This window comes from Rhinichthys klamathensis, unplaced genomic scaffold (genome assembly GCF_029890125.1).
Source record: "Rhinichthys klamathensis goyatoka isolate OS25496 unplaced genomic scaffold, OSU_Roscu_1.1 h1tg000033l_1, whole genome shotgun sequence".
NCBI classification, from domain to species: Eukaryota; Metazoa; Chordata; class Actinopteri; order Cypriniformes; family Leuciscidae; genus Rhinichthys; species Rhinichthys klamathensis.
This window is the reverse complement of record NW_026606582.1, coordinates 547447-561192: the sequence shown is the minus strand read 5'-3', so window position 1 is coordinate 561192 and position 13746 is coordinate 547447.

Genomic DNA, 13746 nt, shown 5'->3' with positions numbered 1-13746 from the left:
CCGGTCCCTGTACAACCAGAGCAGAAGCTTGGTTCATATTGCCGGCAGTAAGTCAGACTTGTTCCCGGGGCATGTTGGACTCTGGTAGGGCTGCCCTTTGTCACCGGTTCTGTTCATAATTTTTATGGACAGAATTTCTAGGCGCAGCCAGGGGACGGAGGGTGTCCGGATTGGGGACCACACGATTTTGTCTCTGCTTTTTGCGGATGATGTTGTCATGTTGGCCTCATCAGACCAGGACCTTCAGCATGCACTGGGATGGTTTGCAGCCGAGTGTGAAGCGGCTAGGATGAGAATCAGCACCTCCAAGGCTGAGGCCATGGTTTTCAGTCGGAAAAGGGTGGTTTGCCCACTTAAGGTTGTTGGAGAGTTCCTGCCTCAAGTGAAGGAGTTCAAGTATCTTGGGGTCTTGTTCACGAGTGAGGGAATGATGGAACGGGAGATTAACAGACAGATCGGTGCAGCTTCTGCAGGAATGCAGTCGATGTACCAGTCTGTTGTGGTGAAGAAGGATCTGAGCTGCAAGGCGAAGCTCTCGATTTACCAGTCGATCTTAGTTCCTACTCTCACCTATGGTCATGAGCTGTGGGTCATAACCGAAAGGACAAGATCCCGGATACAGGCGGCCGAAATGAGCTTCCTCCGCAGGGTGGCTGGGCACTCCCTTAGAGATAGGGTGAGGAGCTCGGTCACTCTGGAGGAGATCTGAGTAGAGCCGCTGCTCCTCCACATCGAGAGGGGCCAGCTGAGGTGGCTCGGGCACTTGTTCCGGATGCCTCCTGGACGCCTTCTCAGGGAGGTGTTCATGGCGTGTCCCACCGGGAGGAGACCCCGGGGAAGACCTAGGACATGCTGGAGGGATTATGTCGCCCGGCTGGCCTGGGAACGCCTCAGTTTTCCCCCCGGAAGAGCTGGAGGAAGTGTATTGGGAGAGGGAAGTCTGGGCGTCTCTGCTTAGACTACTGCCCCCGTGACCCGGCCCCCGTGACCCGGCCCCAGATGGATGGATTATGATATTATTTTTTTATTTCTAAATTATATTACTTTAATATTAATTGATTTCATTTTTATCTATTTTTATTTTAGTATGCACTGTAACCGTTCATCTGTGAGACAAATCAGTTTTATACATCAAACTCAGCAGTACACTAAAAACAGGTGTGGTTATGTTTACTGTGTGGGACGTTTGCCATGAGGTTTTTACTAAGATTTTAAAAATATAAAGTAATATTGACAAACTATATATCATTTGAAAGCTTTCAATCTCTAGTTTCCATATTTGGAGACTGATTTTCGAAATAAATTAGAGGAGCCGTAATTTATCAATTTGCAACAAGAATATTTTCATACTCCTAAGGCGTGTTCAGACCTTTATTTTGAAATAGCAATGAACATGAAAAATCATGAAAAAATGGTAGAAACCTCAGTTTGTTTTCATGCCAAGAGTTCAAAAGATAGCATCCATTCAATTATTTTACAAAAACAGGTCTGAAAATGTTTTAAATATAAAGAAAAAAATAATGAATTCACCATACGAGCTATAACGCACATGCGTGTTCTTTGTATGCGTTTCTTAGAGGTTGAACTCATATCAAAATCTGCCAAACTTCCCATACTTCTGAATAGGATGTCTACTTCATAAATTGTATGAAAATTTTGGAAATAATGGTTCAGATCACTCAAAACACATATGGAAATGAAGGCGCCCTTATATGGGCTGTAATAGAGTTTGCTTGTGACCTAGTGAAAAAGTTTGGTACTGCGCCTAAACAAAATCTTACTGAAAGCTATTTTTTTTAGATATCAACCTAAAATTTGAAACACAACTTGTTCAGATTTTTGGCTTTGATTTTTCTACAGTTTTAGAGTAGCCCAGGTTTTGAAAATACACTCACCTAAAGGATTATTAGGAACACCTGTTCAATTTCTCATTAATGCAATTATCTAATCAACCAATCACATGGCAGTTGCTTCAATGCATTTAGGGGTGTGGACTCCTGGTCAAGACAATCTCCTGAACTCCAAACTGAATGTCAAAATGGGAAAGAAAGGTGATTTAAGCAATTTTGAGTGTGGCATGGTTGTTGGTGCCAGACGGGTCGGTCTGAGTATTTCACAATCTGCTCAGTTACTGGGATTTTCACGCACAACCATTTCTAGGGTTTACAAAGAATGGTGTGAAAAGGGAAAAACATCCAGTATGCGGCAGTCCTGTGGGCGAAAATGCCTTGTTGATGCTAGAGGTCAGAGGAGGATGGGCCGACTGATTCAAGCTGATAGAAGAGCAACTTTGACTGAAATAACCACTCGTTACAATCGAGGTATGCAGCAAAGCAGTTGTGAAGCCACAACACGCACAACCTTGAGGCGAATGGGCTACAACAGCAGAAGACCCCACCGGGTACCACTCATCTCCTCTACAAAAAGGAAAAAGAGGCTACAATTTGCAAGAGCTCACCAAAATTGGACAGTTAAGACTGGAAAAATGTTGCCTGGTCTGATGAGTCTCGATTTCTGTTGAGATATTCAGATGGTAGAGTCAGAATTTGGCGTAAACAGAATGAGAACATGGATCTATCATGCCTTGTTACCACTGTGCAGGCTGGTGGTGGTGTAATGGTGTGGGGGATGTTTTCTTGGCACACTTTAGGCCCCTTAGTGCCAATTGGGCATCGTTTAAATGCCACGGCCTACCTGAGCATAGTTTCTGACCATGTCCATCCCTTTATGGCCACCATGTACCCATCCTCTGATGGCTACTTCCAGCAGGATAATGCACCATGTCACAAAGCTCGAATCATTTCAAATTGGTTTCTTGAACATGACAATGAGTTCACTGTACTAAAATGGCCCCCACAGTCACCAGATCTCAACCCAATAGAGCATCTTTGGGATGTGGTGGAACGGGAGCTTCGTGCCCTGGATGTGCATCCCACAAATCTCCATCATCTGCAAGATGCTATCCTATCAATATGGGCCAACATTTCTAAAGAATGCTTTCAGCACCTTGTTGAATCAATATCACGTAGAATTAAGGCAGTTATGAAGGCGAAAGGGGGTCAAACACAATATTAGTATGGTGTTCCCAATAATCCTTTAGGTGAGTGTATATATTTTATAAACAATATGAAGAATTAATTTTTTTACATTGTACATTTCCATAAACTCAAACTTCTATAACTTTTTTTCTGTTTCACTTTCTTAATTTATTTCACTTCTACAAAAATCTACCAAATATCTTCCTTAAAACAAGACCAATTCGTATGTCTATATTCCAAAGCATTCTTGAATTACAACCATTTAAGTTCGAAATGTGCATTTTCATGTCTATTCAAAAAAAGGGGGGTGACATTTAAGAGGTTAATGATGTTGTGAATTGAGTTTAATGAGCGTGGTGAGTTTAAAAATGTTTCTAATAAATATCTCTTCTGTTCCTATACAGTCACGTTAATTCATTGTCATTTCCACAACACCCTGTCATTTTCACCACCACCCTGTCATTTCCATCACCACACACATTTTTTAAAAATATTTAAAAAGTTCACATCACACATTAAAAATGTATGTACAATTTATGAGATCATGCTCTACTTAATATAAAAATTCAAGATATTTATTTTCTAATAAGCTCTTGCCCAAACCAATATTTAATTTCAGAGTGTGACAGGTGTACAGTTCAGCATTTGGTCCTAATGGCAGTTGATTTATCTCATTGACAAATGTATAATTATTGTACATTGTGGAACAATTGATAAAACTAGTTACAAAAATTATCTTAGACAATTCTTGAGTGGCATAAGTTATTCTATTTTTAAATAACAGCTGTATATTGAGATGTGGTGGAAATTGCATTTGTTCATTGCAGGTCGGAAGAAATTTAAAATATTAACAGTATCTCTTGTAATCTAAGTTTGTCCTCTTACAGACCTTAAAACTAGACAAATTATTTAAACTTATGAGACTGTGTTAAGTGACTTTTGAACAAGTTTTTTTTAAATTCAACTTCACAAGGCTCTAGGTGCCCCTAGTTGAAGAAACGCCCTTCTAAGTAATTATTGATAGATCACAAATCAGCGTTGAGAATAAGTTCCCTTTCAGTTCGGTCTCCTGGTGCTGGTGGTTCTACAGTGTGAGTGCAGCAGTTATCGGCAGCTTCTTAGCTCTCAACTGCTGTTCTATTCTTTGTGTTTTTGTTCTGACGGTTGGTTAGAGGGCGAAGAAGTGAGTACTTCAGATCTAGACTCGCCTTCATCCGTGAAGGTGGAGTCCCCATTCCCATGCCCTGCTCTAAGCTCCCCTTCTGGCCAACCCCAGAAGAGATCTACTACGGCGTGTGGAATAGGTGATCTGAGGATCACAGTGAGGGCTTCCCCACCCGGTAAACAGTCCCCGTGGGTCCCTCACTCTTCTATGTGCCAGCAGCCATATCAACCTGTAGCCCAAGACTGGTTGCCCACTGAAGCTAAGCAGGGCTGAGCCTGGTTAGTACCTGGATGGGAGACCTTCTGAGAAAACCAGGTTGCTGCTGGAAGAGGTGTTAGTGAGGCCAGCAGGGGGCGCTCACCCTGTGGTCTGTGTGGGTCCTAACGCCCCAGTATAGTGACGGGGACACTATACTGTCAGAGCACCGTCCTTCGGATGAGACGTTAAACCGAGGTCCTGACTCTCTGTGGTCATTAAAAATCCCAGGATGTCTTTTGAAAGAGTAGGGGTGTAACCCCGGCATCCTGGCCAAATTTGCCCAGTGGCCTCTGTCCATCATGGCCTCCTAATAATCCCCATATATATATATATATACACTGATTGGCTTCATCACTCTGTCTCCTCTCCACCAGTAAGCTGGTGTGTGGTGAGCGTTCTGGCGCACTATGGCTGCCGTCGCATCATCCAAGTGGATGCTGCACATTGGTGGTGGTTGAGGAGATTCCCCCTTCCATGTGAAGCGCTTTGAGTGCCTAGAAAAGCGCTATATAAATGTAATGAATTATTATTATTAATTATTCTGTCACACCACAGCCATTGGAGCTCCCGACTTAACACGCTGGTCCCTCTATAGTGGACCGACCAGTAATCTTATTCGGGGCTCCTCCTGAGGACAGGATGTTGATCGCTGCATCGTAAGGGGAGCTGAACTCTGGAGATGACGACTCTGCAGCGCTACCTCCTTCTCGTAGATTAGCGTTGCCCGAGCCGGATCCAGAAATGTCAGCAATGCTGAAAGGGGCCGCCGAGACGGTCGAGCTCGCGTGGAACCCTTCACCGTGTCCCAAACCGTCTCGGTTGGATGATTGGTATCTCGGGGCAGGCCGTGCTGGTCCTCAGCGTGCTGCCCCAGTGCCTTTCTTTCCTGAAGTGCATGAGGAGGTTACGAGGTTGTGGACAGCACCTTTTTCTGCCCAAAAACGGCTGAGTACCTCCTCTCCCCTCACTTCCCTTGATGGAGGAAGGGCTATGTGGCTATCCCTCCAGTCGAGCGGTCCGTTGCGATGCAGTTGTGTCCGGCGACCGCTACCTCTTAGAAGGGTGATCCACGTCTCCCCTCAAAGGCCTGTAAGTTCTCGTCTGTTCTCACGGGCAAGGCTTACAGAGCCTGTGGGAAAGCCGCTTTCTCCCTGCGTGCCATGGGGTTGCTGCAGGTCCACCAGGACAAGGCACTCATGGACATGCACAAGGGTAGTCCAGACCGTGAGCTTATGAGTGAGCTCCGCACTGCAACCGACCTTTGGGCTCTATGGAGACGCGGCGGAGAACTTCACCCAACAATTCTTCGCCGCCCAGAAGCACAGAAGCCCCAGCGGACCGCTGCTGCCTCCACCCGTCCGCCGGTGGCAGATCCTCCACCTGCTCGTCGCTGAGGGCGTCCCCCTGCCGCCGCTCCGCTCCCGCTAGGCCACAGTAACAGCCTTCAACCAGGGCTCAGAGTGGACCCGGCTGCAGGCAGGCCACCCAGCCCGTCTTAGCCGCTGTCAGGACAGGTGGCAAGCACAAGCACAAGCGGCCCTGAGACAGGCCACCTAGGGATGGAGGAATGAGCTCTTCGGGAGATGGTGACCAAAGCACTCCCTCCCCCGGAGGAGGGCCAGGTGGAGAATCTTTGTTTTGTTCAGCGGCACCCACATTAAAAAAAAAAAAATCCTCTGTTCCTGAGTCCAAAGAGGGCCAGACTGGCGGTGTGTTACCCTGCAAAGCCTTGCCACCCTCAGCCCCCTCTTGTATCGCCAGCCGTCAGCCAGGTGCGGTTCGAGGAGCCGATTACGCCTTCTCACGCACCCCCTGCTGACCTGTGGAGACAGGTAAGTGTTGCACCGCACACTCAGACCATGCTTCGGGCCACCTCCAGGCCTTCCGAGACGGGTCCCTGTCTTCCACTTTGCTGCCCCACACCGGGTATTTCTGTGGTGCCCCTGATCCCCCTGGCTCAGTTTGTGGAAGCATGGAAAGTGCTTCCCAATCTGTCCTGTTGGCTCCTCCGTACCATCAGACTCGGCACCCGCCCAGGTAAAGGTGCGATTTTATGATTTTTTATGATTTTCTTTATGCCATGGAAAATTACGGTAACCTTAGATATCAATTGTTTTCATACACACCAAATATAAAATATTTAGCTTTTTATGACAAATATTGTCATTTAAATGTGTAAATCACATCTACTGAAGAGTTAAAATAATTTATCCAAATAAAAACTGGATTAATAATTAAAATTAATCATTGCTGCGGTAAGGACACAATGTTAATGACATGTTAATAATGTTAACTATAGGACACTGAAACAGAAGCTAGAGGTATTGCAGTAAAGGTTCAAACTGATTTTCATGTTTCAAAAACGTCTCAGGTTACGACTGTAACCGTAGTTCCCTGAGAAAGGGAACGAGACGATGCGTCACTTGACGCTTTGGGAATGCCCCCAGCGTGCATGCGTCTGAGCATCAATGTCAACTAGTCCAATGGAAAGAATGAGCGTCACGGGCGGGTGACGTCATGACCAGGAAGGGATAAAGGCTCACCCGGTGAAACGCGGCATTAGCTTCAAAAAGTCGAAGCAAGCCGATCACAGGGAAGCAGGAAGTATGGCAGGGTGACGCATCGTCTCGTTCCCTTTCTCAGGGAACTACGGTTACAGTCGTAACCTGAGACGTTCCCTTTCGAGGGAACTCTCGATGCGTCATTTGACGCTTTGGGAACGAGAATACCCAAAACGCCAGAATTCCAATGACCTGAGTGTCAGTCCGTTGAAACTAAGCACTAAGCACCTGAGAACCTGGGGCAGCATCCAGGTCTAAGCTGTAAAACCTAACGAATGTGAGCGGTGAGGACCAGCCTGCCGCATCACAAACGTCTTGAAGAGAAACTCCAAATAGTAAGGCTTTAGAGGCCGCCAAACCCCTCGTAGAATGAGCTCTGACCGCCAAAGGACACGGCAGGTCAGAGTACTCGTATGCAAGTGAAATAGCCTCAACTATCCACTTACTAACCGTCTGTTTAGAAGCAGGAAGACCCTTCTTAGGTGATCCAAAGCAAATAAATAACTGGTCGGACTTCCTCATTGACGATGTCCGATGAACATAAGTATCCAGTGCTCGCACTGGACACAAGAGGTTCAGCCTTTCCTGGTCCGCAGATGTAAAAGGAGGAGGACAGAAAGCCTGCAGCACAATAGGCCTCGGAGTCAAGGTCGGCACCTTAGGTACGTATCCCTGTTTTGGATATAAGAATGCCTTGACCATCCCCGGTGCAAACTCAAGGCAAGTGGGGGAAACCGAAAGGGCCTGAAGGTCTCCAACTCTCTTAAGGGACGAAATAGCTAGCAGAAAGATAGTCTTAAAGGTAAGAAACTTCTCTGAAACCGAATCTAAGGGCTCGAATGGAGCCCTAGACAGGCCTTCTAGTACTAAAGCAAGATCCCAAGCTGGCACCCTAGTGCGAGTTGCAGGCCTTAGCCTCAAAGTGCCACGAAGGAAACGTGTAATCAGGGGGTCTCGACCCAACGATGTACCCCCCACCAGGGCGTGGTAAGCCGCAATGGCCGCCACGTAGACCTTGAGCGTGGAAGGACATAGACCTGACGTAAAGCGCTCCTGCAGGAACTCGAGTACTGTGTTCACAGAACAGTTAACTGGATCCCACTGATGTCGGTGACACCATACAGAAAAAACTCTCCATTTAAGCGCATATAGTTTCCTAGTAGCTGGAGCTCTGGAGCTTAGAATGGTCTCAGCAGCCTCAGCTGAGAGACCACTCTCTATGAGTTGGGCCCCCTCAGAGGCCAAACCCACAGGTTCCAAATTTCTGGTCGAGGGTGAAATATTGTGCCCCCGGCCTGAGACAGAAGGTCTCTCCTGATCGGGATCTCCAAGGGAGGACCGTCTAAGAGATGGATCAGGTCCGCAAACCAGATCCGACTCGGCCAGCGTGGTGCTACTAGCAGTAGGCTTATTCCGTACTGGCGGACTCGTTCCAGAACTCCTGGGAGCAGAGCAACAGGGGGAAATGCGTACAGACGTAGCCTCGGCCACGTCTGCACCATAGCATCCAGCCCCAGGGGGGCTGGGTGAGTAAGGGAGAACCAAAGTGGACAGTGCGTCGTATGCTGAGACGCAAACAGATCCACCTCTGCTTGGCCGTAAAACTCCCAAATTTTCTCCACCGCCTCGGGGTGGAGCCTCCAGTCCCCTGGCCTCAGCTCCTGCCTCGACAGGATGTCTGCCCCAATATTCTGGTCCCCAGGAATATACACTGCCCTCAGGGAGAGTACCTTCCCCAGAGACCACAGGAGGATCTGGTGCGCCAGCTTGCAAAGCGGACGCGACCGCAGACCCCCCTGACAGTTCAGATAAGAGACCACCGATGTGTTGTCTGTACGGACGAGCACATGATGGCCCCTCAGGTCTGGGAGGAATTGCTTCAACGCATTGAAGACGGCCATCATCTCCAGGCAATTTATGTGCCAAGAAAGATGATGACTCCTCCACCGACCCTGAACCGAGCGGCCTTCCATTACCGCTCCCCAGCCGGTGAGGGAAGCATCTGTCGAGATCGTAACTCGATGGCAGAGAGCTCCCAACACCGGACCCTGGGTTAAGAACCAGTGTTTTCTCCATATAACCAAGGCACGAAGGCATCGCCGCGTGATCTTGATCATACGAAGTGGGTTTCCCCTCGGGGAGAACCCTCTGGTCCTGAGCCACCACTGCAAAGGTCTCATGTACAGCAGGCCAAAAGGAATCACGTTGGACGCTGCCGCCAAAAGACCCAACAGTCTCTCGAACTGTTTTACAGTGCGTGACTGGCCTAGCTTTAGCTCTTTGGTGGCTGTCAGGATAGCAGCTACACGAACGGGCGATAGAGTGGCCCGCATCGTCACTGAATCCCATACCACACCAAGGAAAGTGGTTCTCTGTACTGGAGAAAGCACACTTTTCTTGGCATTGAGCCTCAACCCCAACATCTGCATATGAGCGAGAACGACACCTCGGTGCCGAACCGCCAACTGCTCTGAATCAGCCAGTCGTCGCTAGAATCAGCCAGTCGTCGATGTAGTTCAGAATACGTATGCCCTGAAGCCTGAGAGGGGCTAGAGCTGCATCCACGCATTTCGTGAACGTGCGGGGTGATAAAGCTAGACCGAAAGGAAGAACCCGATATTGGTATTCTTTGCCCCCGAAAGAAAACCTTAGGAACTTCCTGTGCTGAGGGAGGATGGAGACATGGAAGTAAGCGTCCTTCAGATCTATCGTGACAAACCAGTCCTCGGATCTGATTTTAGTCACGATTTGCTTGAGTGTCAGCATCTTGAACTTGAGTTTCTGTACTGAACGATTTAACAGACGAAGATCTAAAATGGGACGCAACCCTCCATCCTTTTTTGGAACAATGAAATAACGGCTGTAAAAACCCGACTCTCTGTCGGGTGAGTACACCTGTTCTATAGCTTCCTTTGCTAACAGGGCCTTTACCTCTTGCTCCATTACCAGAGCCTGCTCGGGATGCACCACTGTGGGCAGCACCCCGTTGTAACGAGGAGGACGAGAACCAAACTGGATTGTGTATCCTTTCTCTACAATCTGCAGGACCCAACGAGAAATATTCGGCAGAAGCTTCCACGCTGCCAGAAAATTTACTAAGGGAACCAGCCTCTCGAGGCTGGTCTCTGGTGTTATCGAGACGGCTAATTCCGGAGCCTGAAACATAATGGCAGGAACTACCTGAACTGGCCGCTCTAAGGCCCCCCTCAGAGGGCGCGAAACCGATGCTGTGCCGCAGCATAGCATCAGCGACTCGCTGGAGACCGCTGCGCCCTGAAGCACCGAGGGTGGCAGGGTTGGCAGAACGGTCTCGTGAGGACCCCGAAATGGAACGGGCACCGTATAATGAGGTGTACACCGCTCCACTTCGGTCGGGGCTGTCCTCACAGGCCTGATGCATGAACATCAGGACCTTTTTTTTTTTTTTAACCGAAGTCTTCTTCGCCTGAAGAACGGTCCTCAGATCCGGCTTCGACTTAGAAGACTTCGGTTGAGAGGGTTGCGTCCGTCTCCAGTCTCTACGTGGAGGTGCACGAGACGCAACACTCTCTTTCTGATGCACACGATATGATGAGCTCGACGGCTGGGGCTGCTCACGCCCAGCAGCCCCAGGGGGCTGGACCCGGCGAGGGATAAACTTTTTAAAAACGTCAGCTTGTTTCTTTGACTCCTGAAATCTCTCGACGACCGCTTGGACTGCGTCGCCGAAGAGACCAGAAGGTTCAAGCGGAGCATCTAATAAAAAAGCTCGATCTTTTTCTTTAATTTCAGACAGATTTAACCATAAATGTCTCTCAGTAGCTACCAAGGCTGCCATAGACCGCCCAATTGCTCTGGCGGTCTCCTTAGTAGCCCTGAGAGAAAGATCGGTAGCCCGACGAAGTTCACGAAAATCGTCATGACTGACTCCCTCACTACTATCCAGATCCCCCAACAGGTCAGCTTGATAAGCCTGGAGCACTGCCATAGTATGCAGACATGCTCCAGCTTGACCTGCTGCCGTATAAGCTTTGCCCACTAACACCGAAGTGGCTTTGAGCGGTCTAGTGGGCAAAGCCGAGGCTTTCAGAGACGATGCGGGACCAGGGGAAAGATAACTGGCTAAATTCTCTTCCGCCTGGGGCATCGCCTCATGACCATACTCTTTCAGCCCTCTTATTCTCGAATAAGTGTTAACTTGAGGGCTGAAAAGACGTGATGAGTAAGGTTTATTCCACGATTTAGATATTTCATTGTGCAAATCGGGAAAAAATGGAAGCCCTCGTGGTGGAGATAATGTGGTGGAAGATAAAAAGCGCTCATCTAATTTGCTTTTAGGACGAGCGCCCTTCTTCTCAGATGGCCATTCAATATTTAATTTCTCTACAGCCCGCGACATAACATCCACCAGCTCATCATATGCTGGGGAAATAAATTGTGAATCTCTTTCCCCCATGTGTGTGCTTTCACTCTCCAAACTCATCGCATCAACCTCCTCGGAGGAAGAGCAATAAAGTAATGGAGGGCTCTCTCCCCGGGCGGAAGAAACCGCAGAGCGTGCTTCCGACACCGGGGGGAGAGCGTTGGATCTCTCGGGTAAGGAAGGAGAAAGAGCCCTCGGACCCGTCTCCAACCCCTCCGAAAGTTCCTTTTGCGATCCCCAGGAATGCAATCTCCGCGCTGCCTCAGCAGACGCGGGTCCTGATCCCTGCGGATCGCGAGCCTGCCCACTCTCTTATCAAAGAGTGACAGGCGAGAGCGGAGCATGCGAAGCGGTAACATCTCACAATGCTGGCACTCAGCCCCCTCGAAGGCTGAGACCGCATGCTCCACTCCCAAACAAACGACACAAAGCTCGTGTGTGTCCCCACCCGTTAAATAACGCGGGCAGGGAGAAGCACACTGTTTGTACACTTGTTTAGTTTCCATCCTTTTCCGCAACAGACAACAGTAAATAGACAGAGACAAAATGACACAGATCGCTTGCTGAGACACAGAAGCTAATGCCGCGTTTCACCGGGTGAGCCTTTATCCCTTCCTGGTCATGACGTCACCCGCCCGTGACGCTCATTCTTTCCATTGGACTAGTTGACATTGATGCTCAGACGCATGCACGCTGGGGGCGTTCCCAAAGCGTCAAGTGACGCATCGAGAGTTCCCTCGAAAGGGAACTAATACATTTATGAATTTCTATTGCAACATCAAACTAATTTGAGGCCTTCAGTATTTTGTTTTGTCTCCTGGTTTCTTTTGTTTATCCTCCACTATCTTCTTTTCTGATTTGTCAGTTGGGAGACACTCTGTATCTGCTAATTTTCCTCTTTTTTTGTGCTCTTTTTCCACAGCTCTTCATATCTGTCTGGGTCTTCTGGGTCCTCTCTGCATGTCTGTCATCTTATTGTAGATGAATTTGGTATCATCAAGGGTTGCAAAAATGGCATGTTCATATTTAGTTTACAATAGACTTAATTTTGCAATATACTGATAAGCCATTAAAACCCTAAACACTAAAGCTGCTGCGGTGAAGACGTGTTGCAGAAATGACATTGTTGCTAATATTGCAGATAACTAGCAGCTAGCTAGGTGTGATACATCAGTTTTGACTTTTAGAACATAATATATTCAACAGTAAAACATTTTTTTTTTAATGTAGTTTAAATTTAAATTTACTAAGCTGTATGGTAAGGACACCGAATAAATACTGATCTTTAAGATAAAGATGATCTTTATCTTATTTTTCTAGATCTTGCGAGTGACCTAATGGGAGTGACTAATTTCTGTTTCCATAAAATAGATTTGTTTAGCTTTGAACAAATGTCATACTGAAAGTCTTTTTCAGTGTTGCGTAAAAGACTAGTGTATTGTGGGACAGGTGTATTTAGATGGAAAAAAAATCAAATAAATGATCAGTAAACACAACAAGAACTTTAAGATGGTGTAAAGTATTATTTATATAAAAAATTGTAAAAAGTAAAAGAATTAGCTAATTTTACTCAGCATTGAGACCTTGTGGGACATGAGCAAAAATGGTGTTTAGACCTTGTGGCAAGCAGTGCGGGGCCGAGAGCCGCGAGAACGGCGCAAGCAGTGGCGATTGATAATGAGTGTCATCTGTGTGACGCACCGGTCTTATATCTCTCACGGAGGGGCGGAAGCATAAAAGGAGGAGCGACGACAGTGAAGGACGAGAGAGGACCAGGCTTGGACTATTTACGTTATGTTTTGTTTATGCTTTTACTTTCGCTTTGTGTTTGTTTATTTTGATTTATTACAGTGTGTTAAACGGTAGCCGGTTTTTGCTTTGTGTTTGTTTATTTTGATTTATTAAAGTGTGTTAAATGGTTGCCGGTTCCCGCCTCCTCCTTTCCTGATCCTTTTATTTCAAGGTGTGCAATAAGATTGTTTATATTGATAAAGCATGAGATGACAAATGTTAACACAAATCTAAAATTTCAGTACTGGGACTTAAAAGTGCCCTCAGTCAGTGACACGCACACAGAGACAGAGACAGAGACAGAGACAGAGACAGAGACAGAGACAGAGACTTCCCCATACAGAACAGAAAGAGAAAAAGCTGTTTCTGAAGCAGCTTCCTAAGAATTCTCCACATCTTGCTGGCTTGTTCCAGCCCCACCAGGAGTGTAACTAAAGGAGCCCGTGTAGCCCAATATAGACTCTTCTGGCCGGGGCCACCCTTCAAGTGGTTACCACGGCCCTTCACTCTAGCAATTACACATGGAGTTCT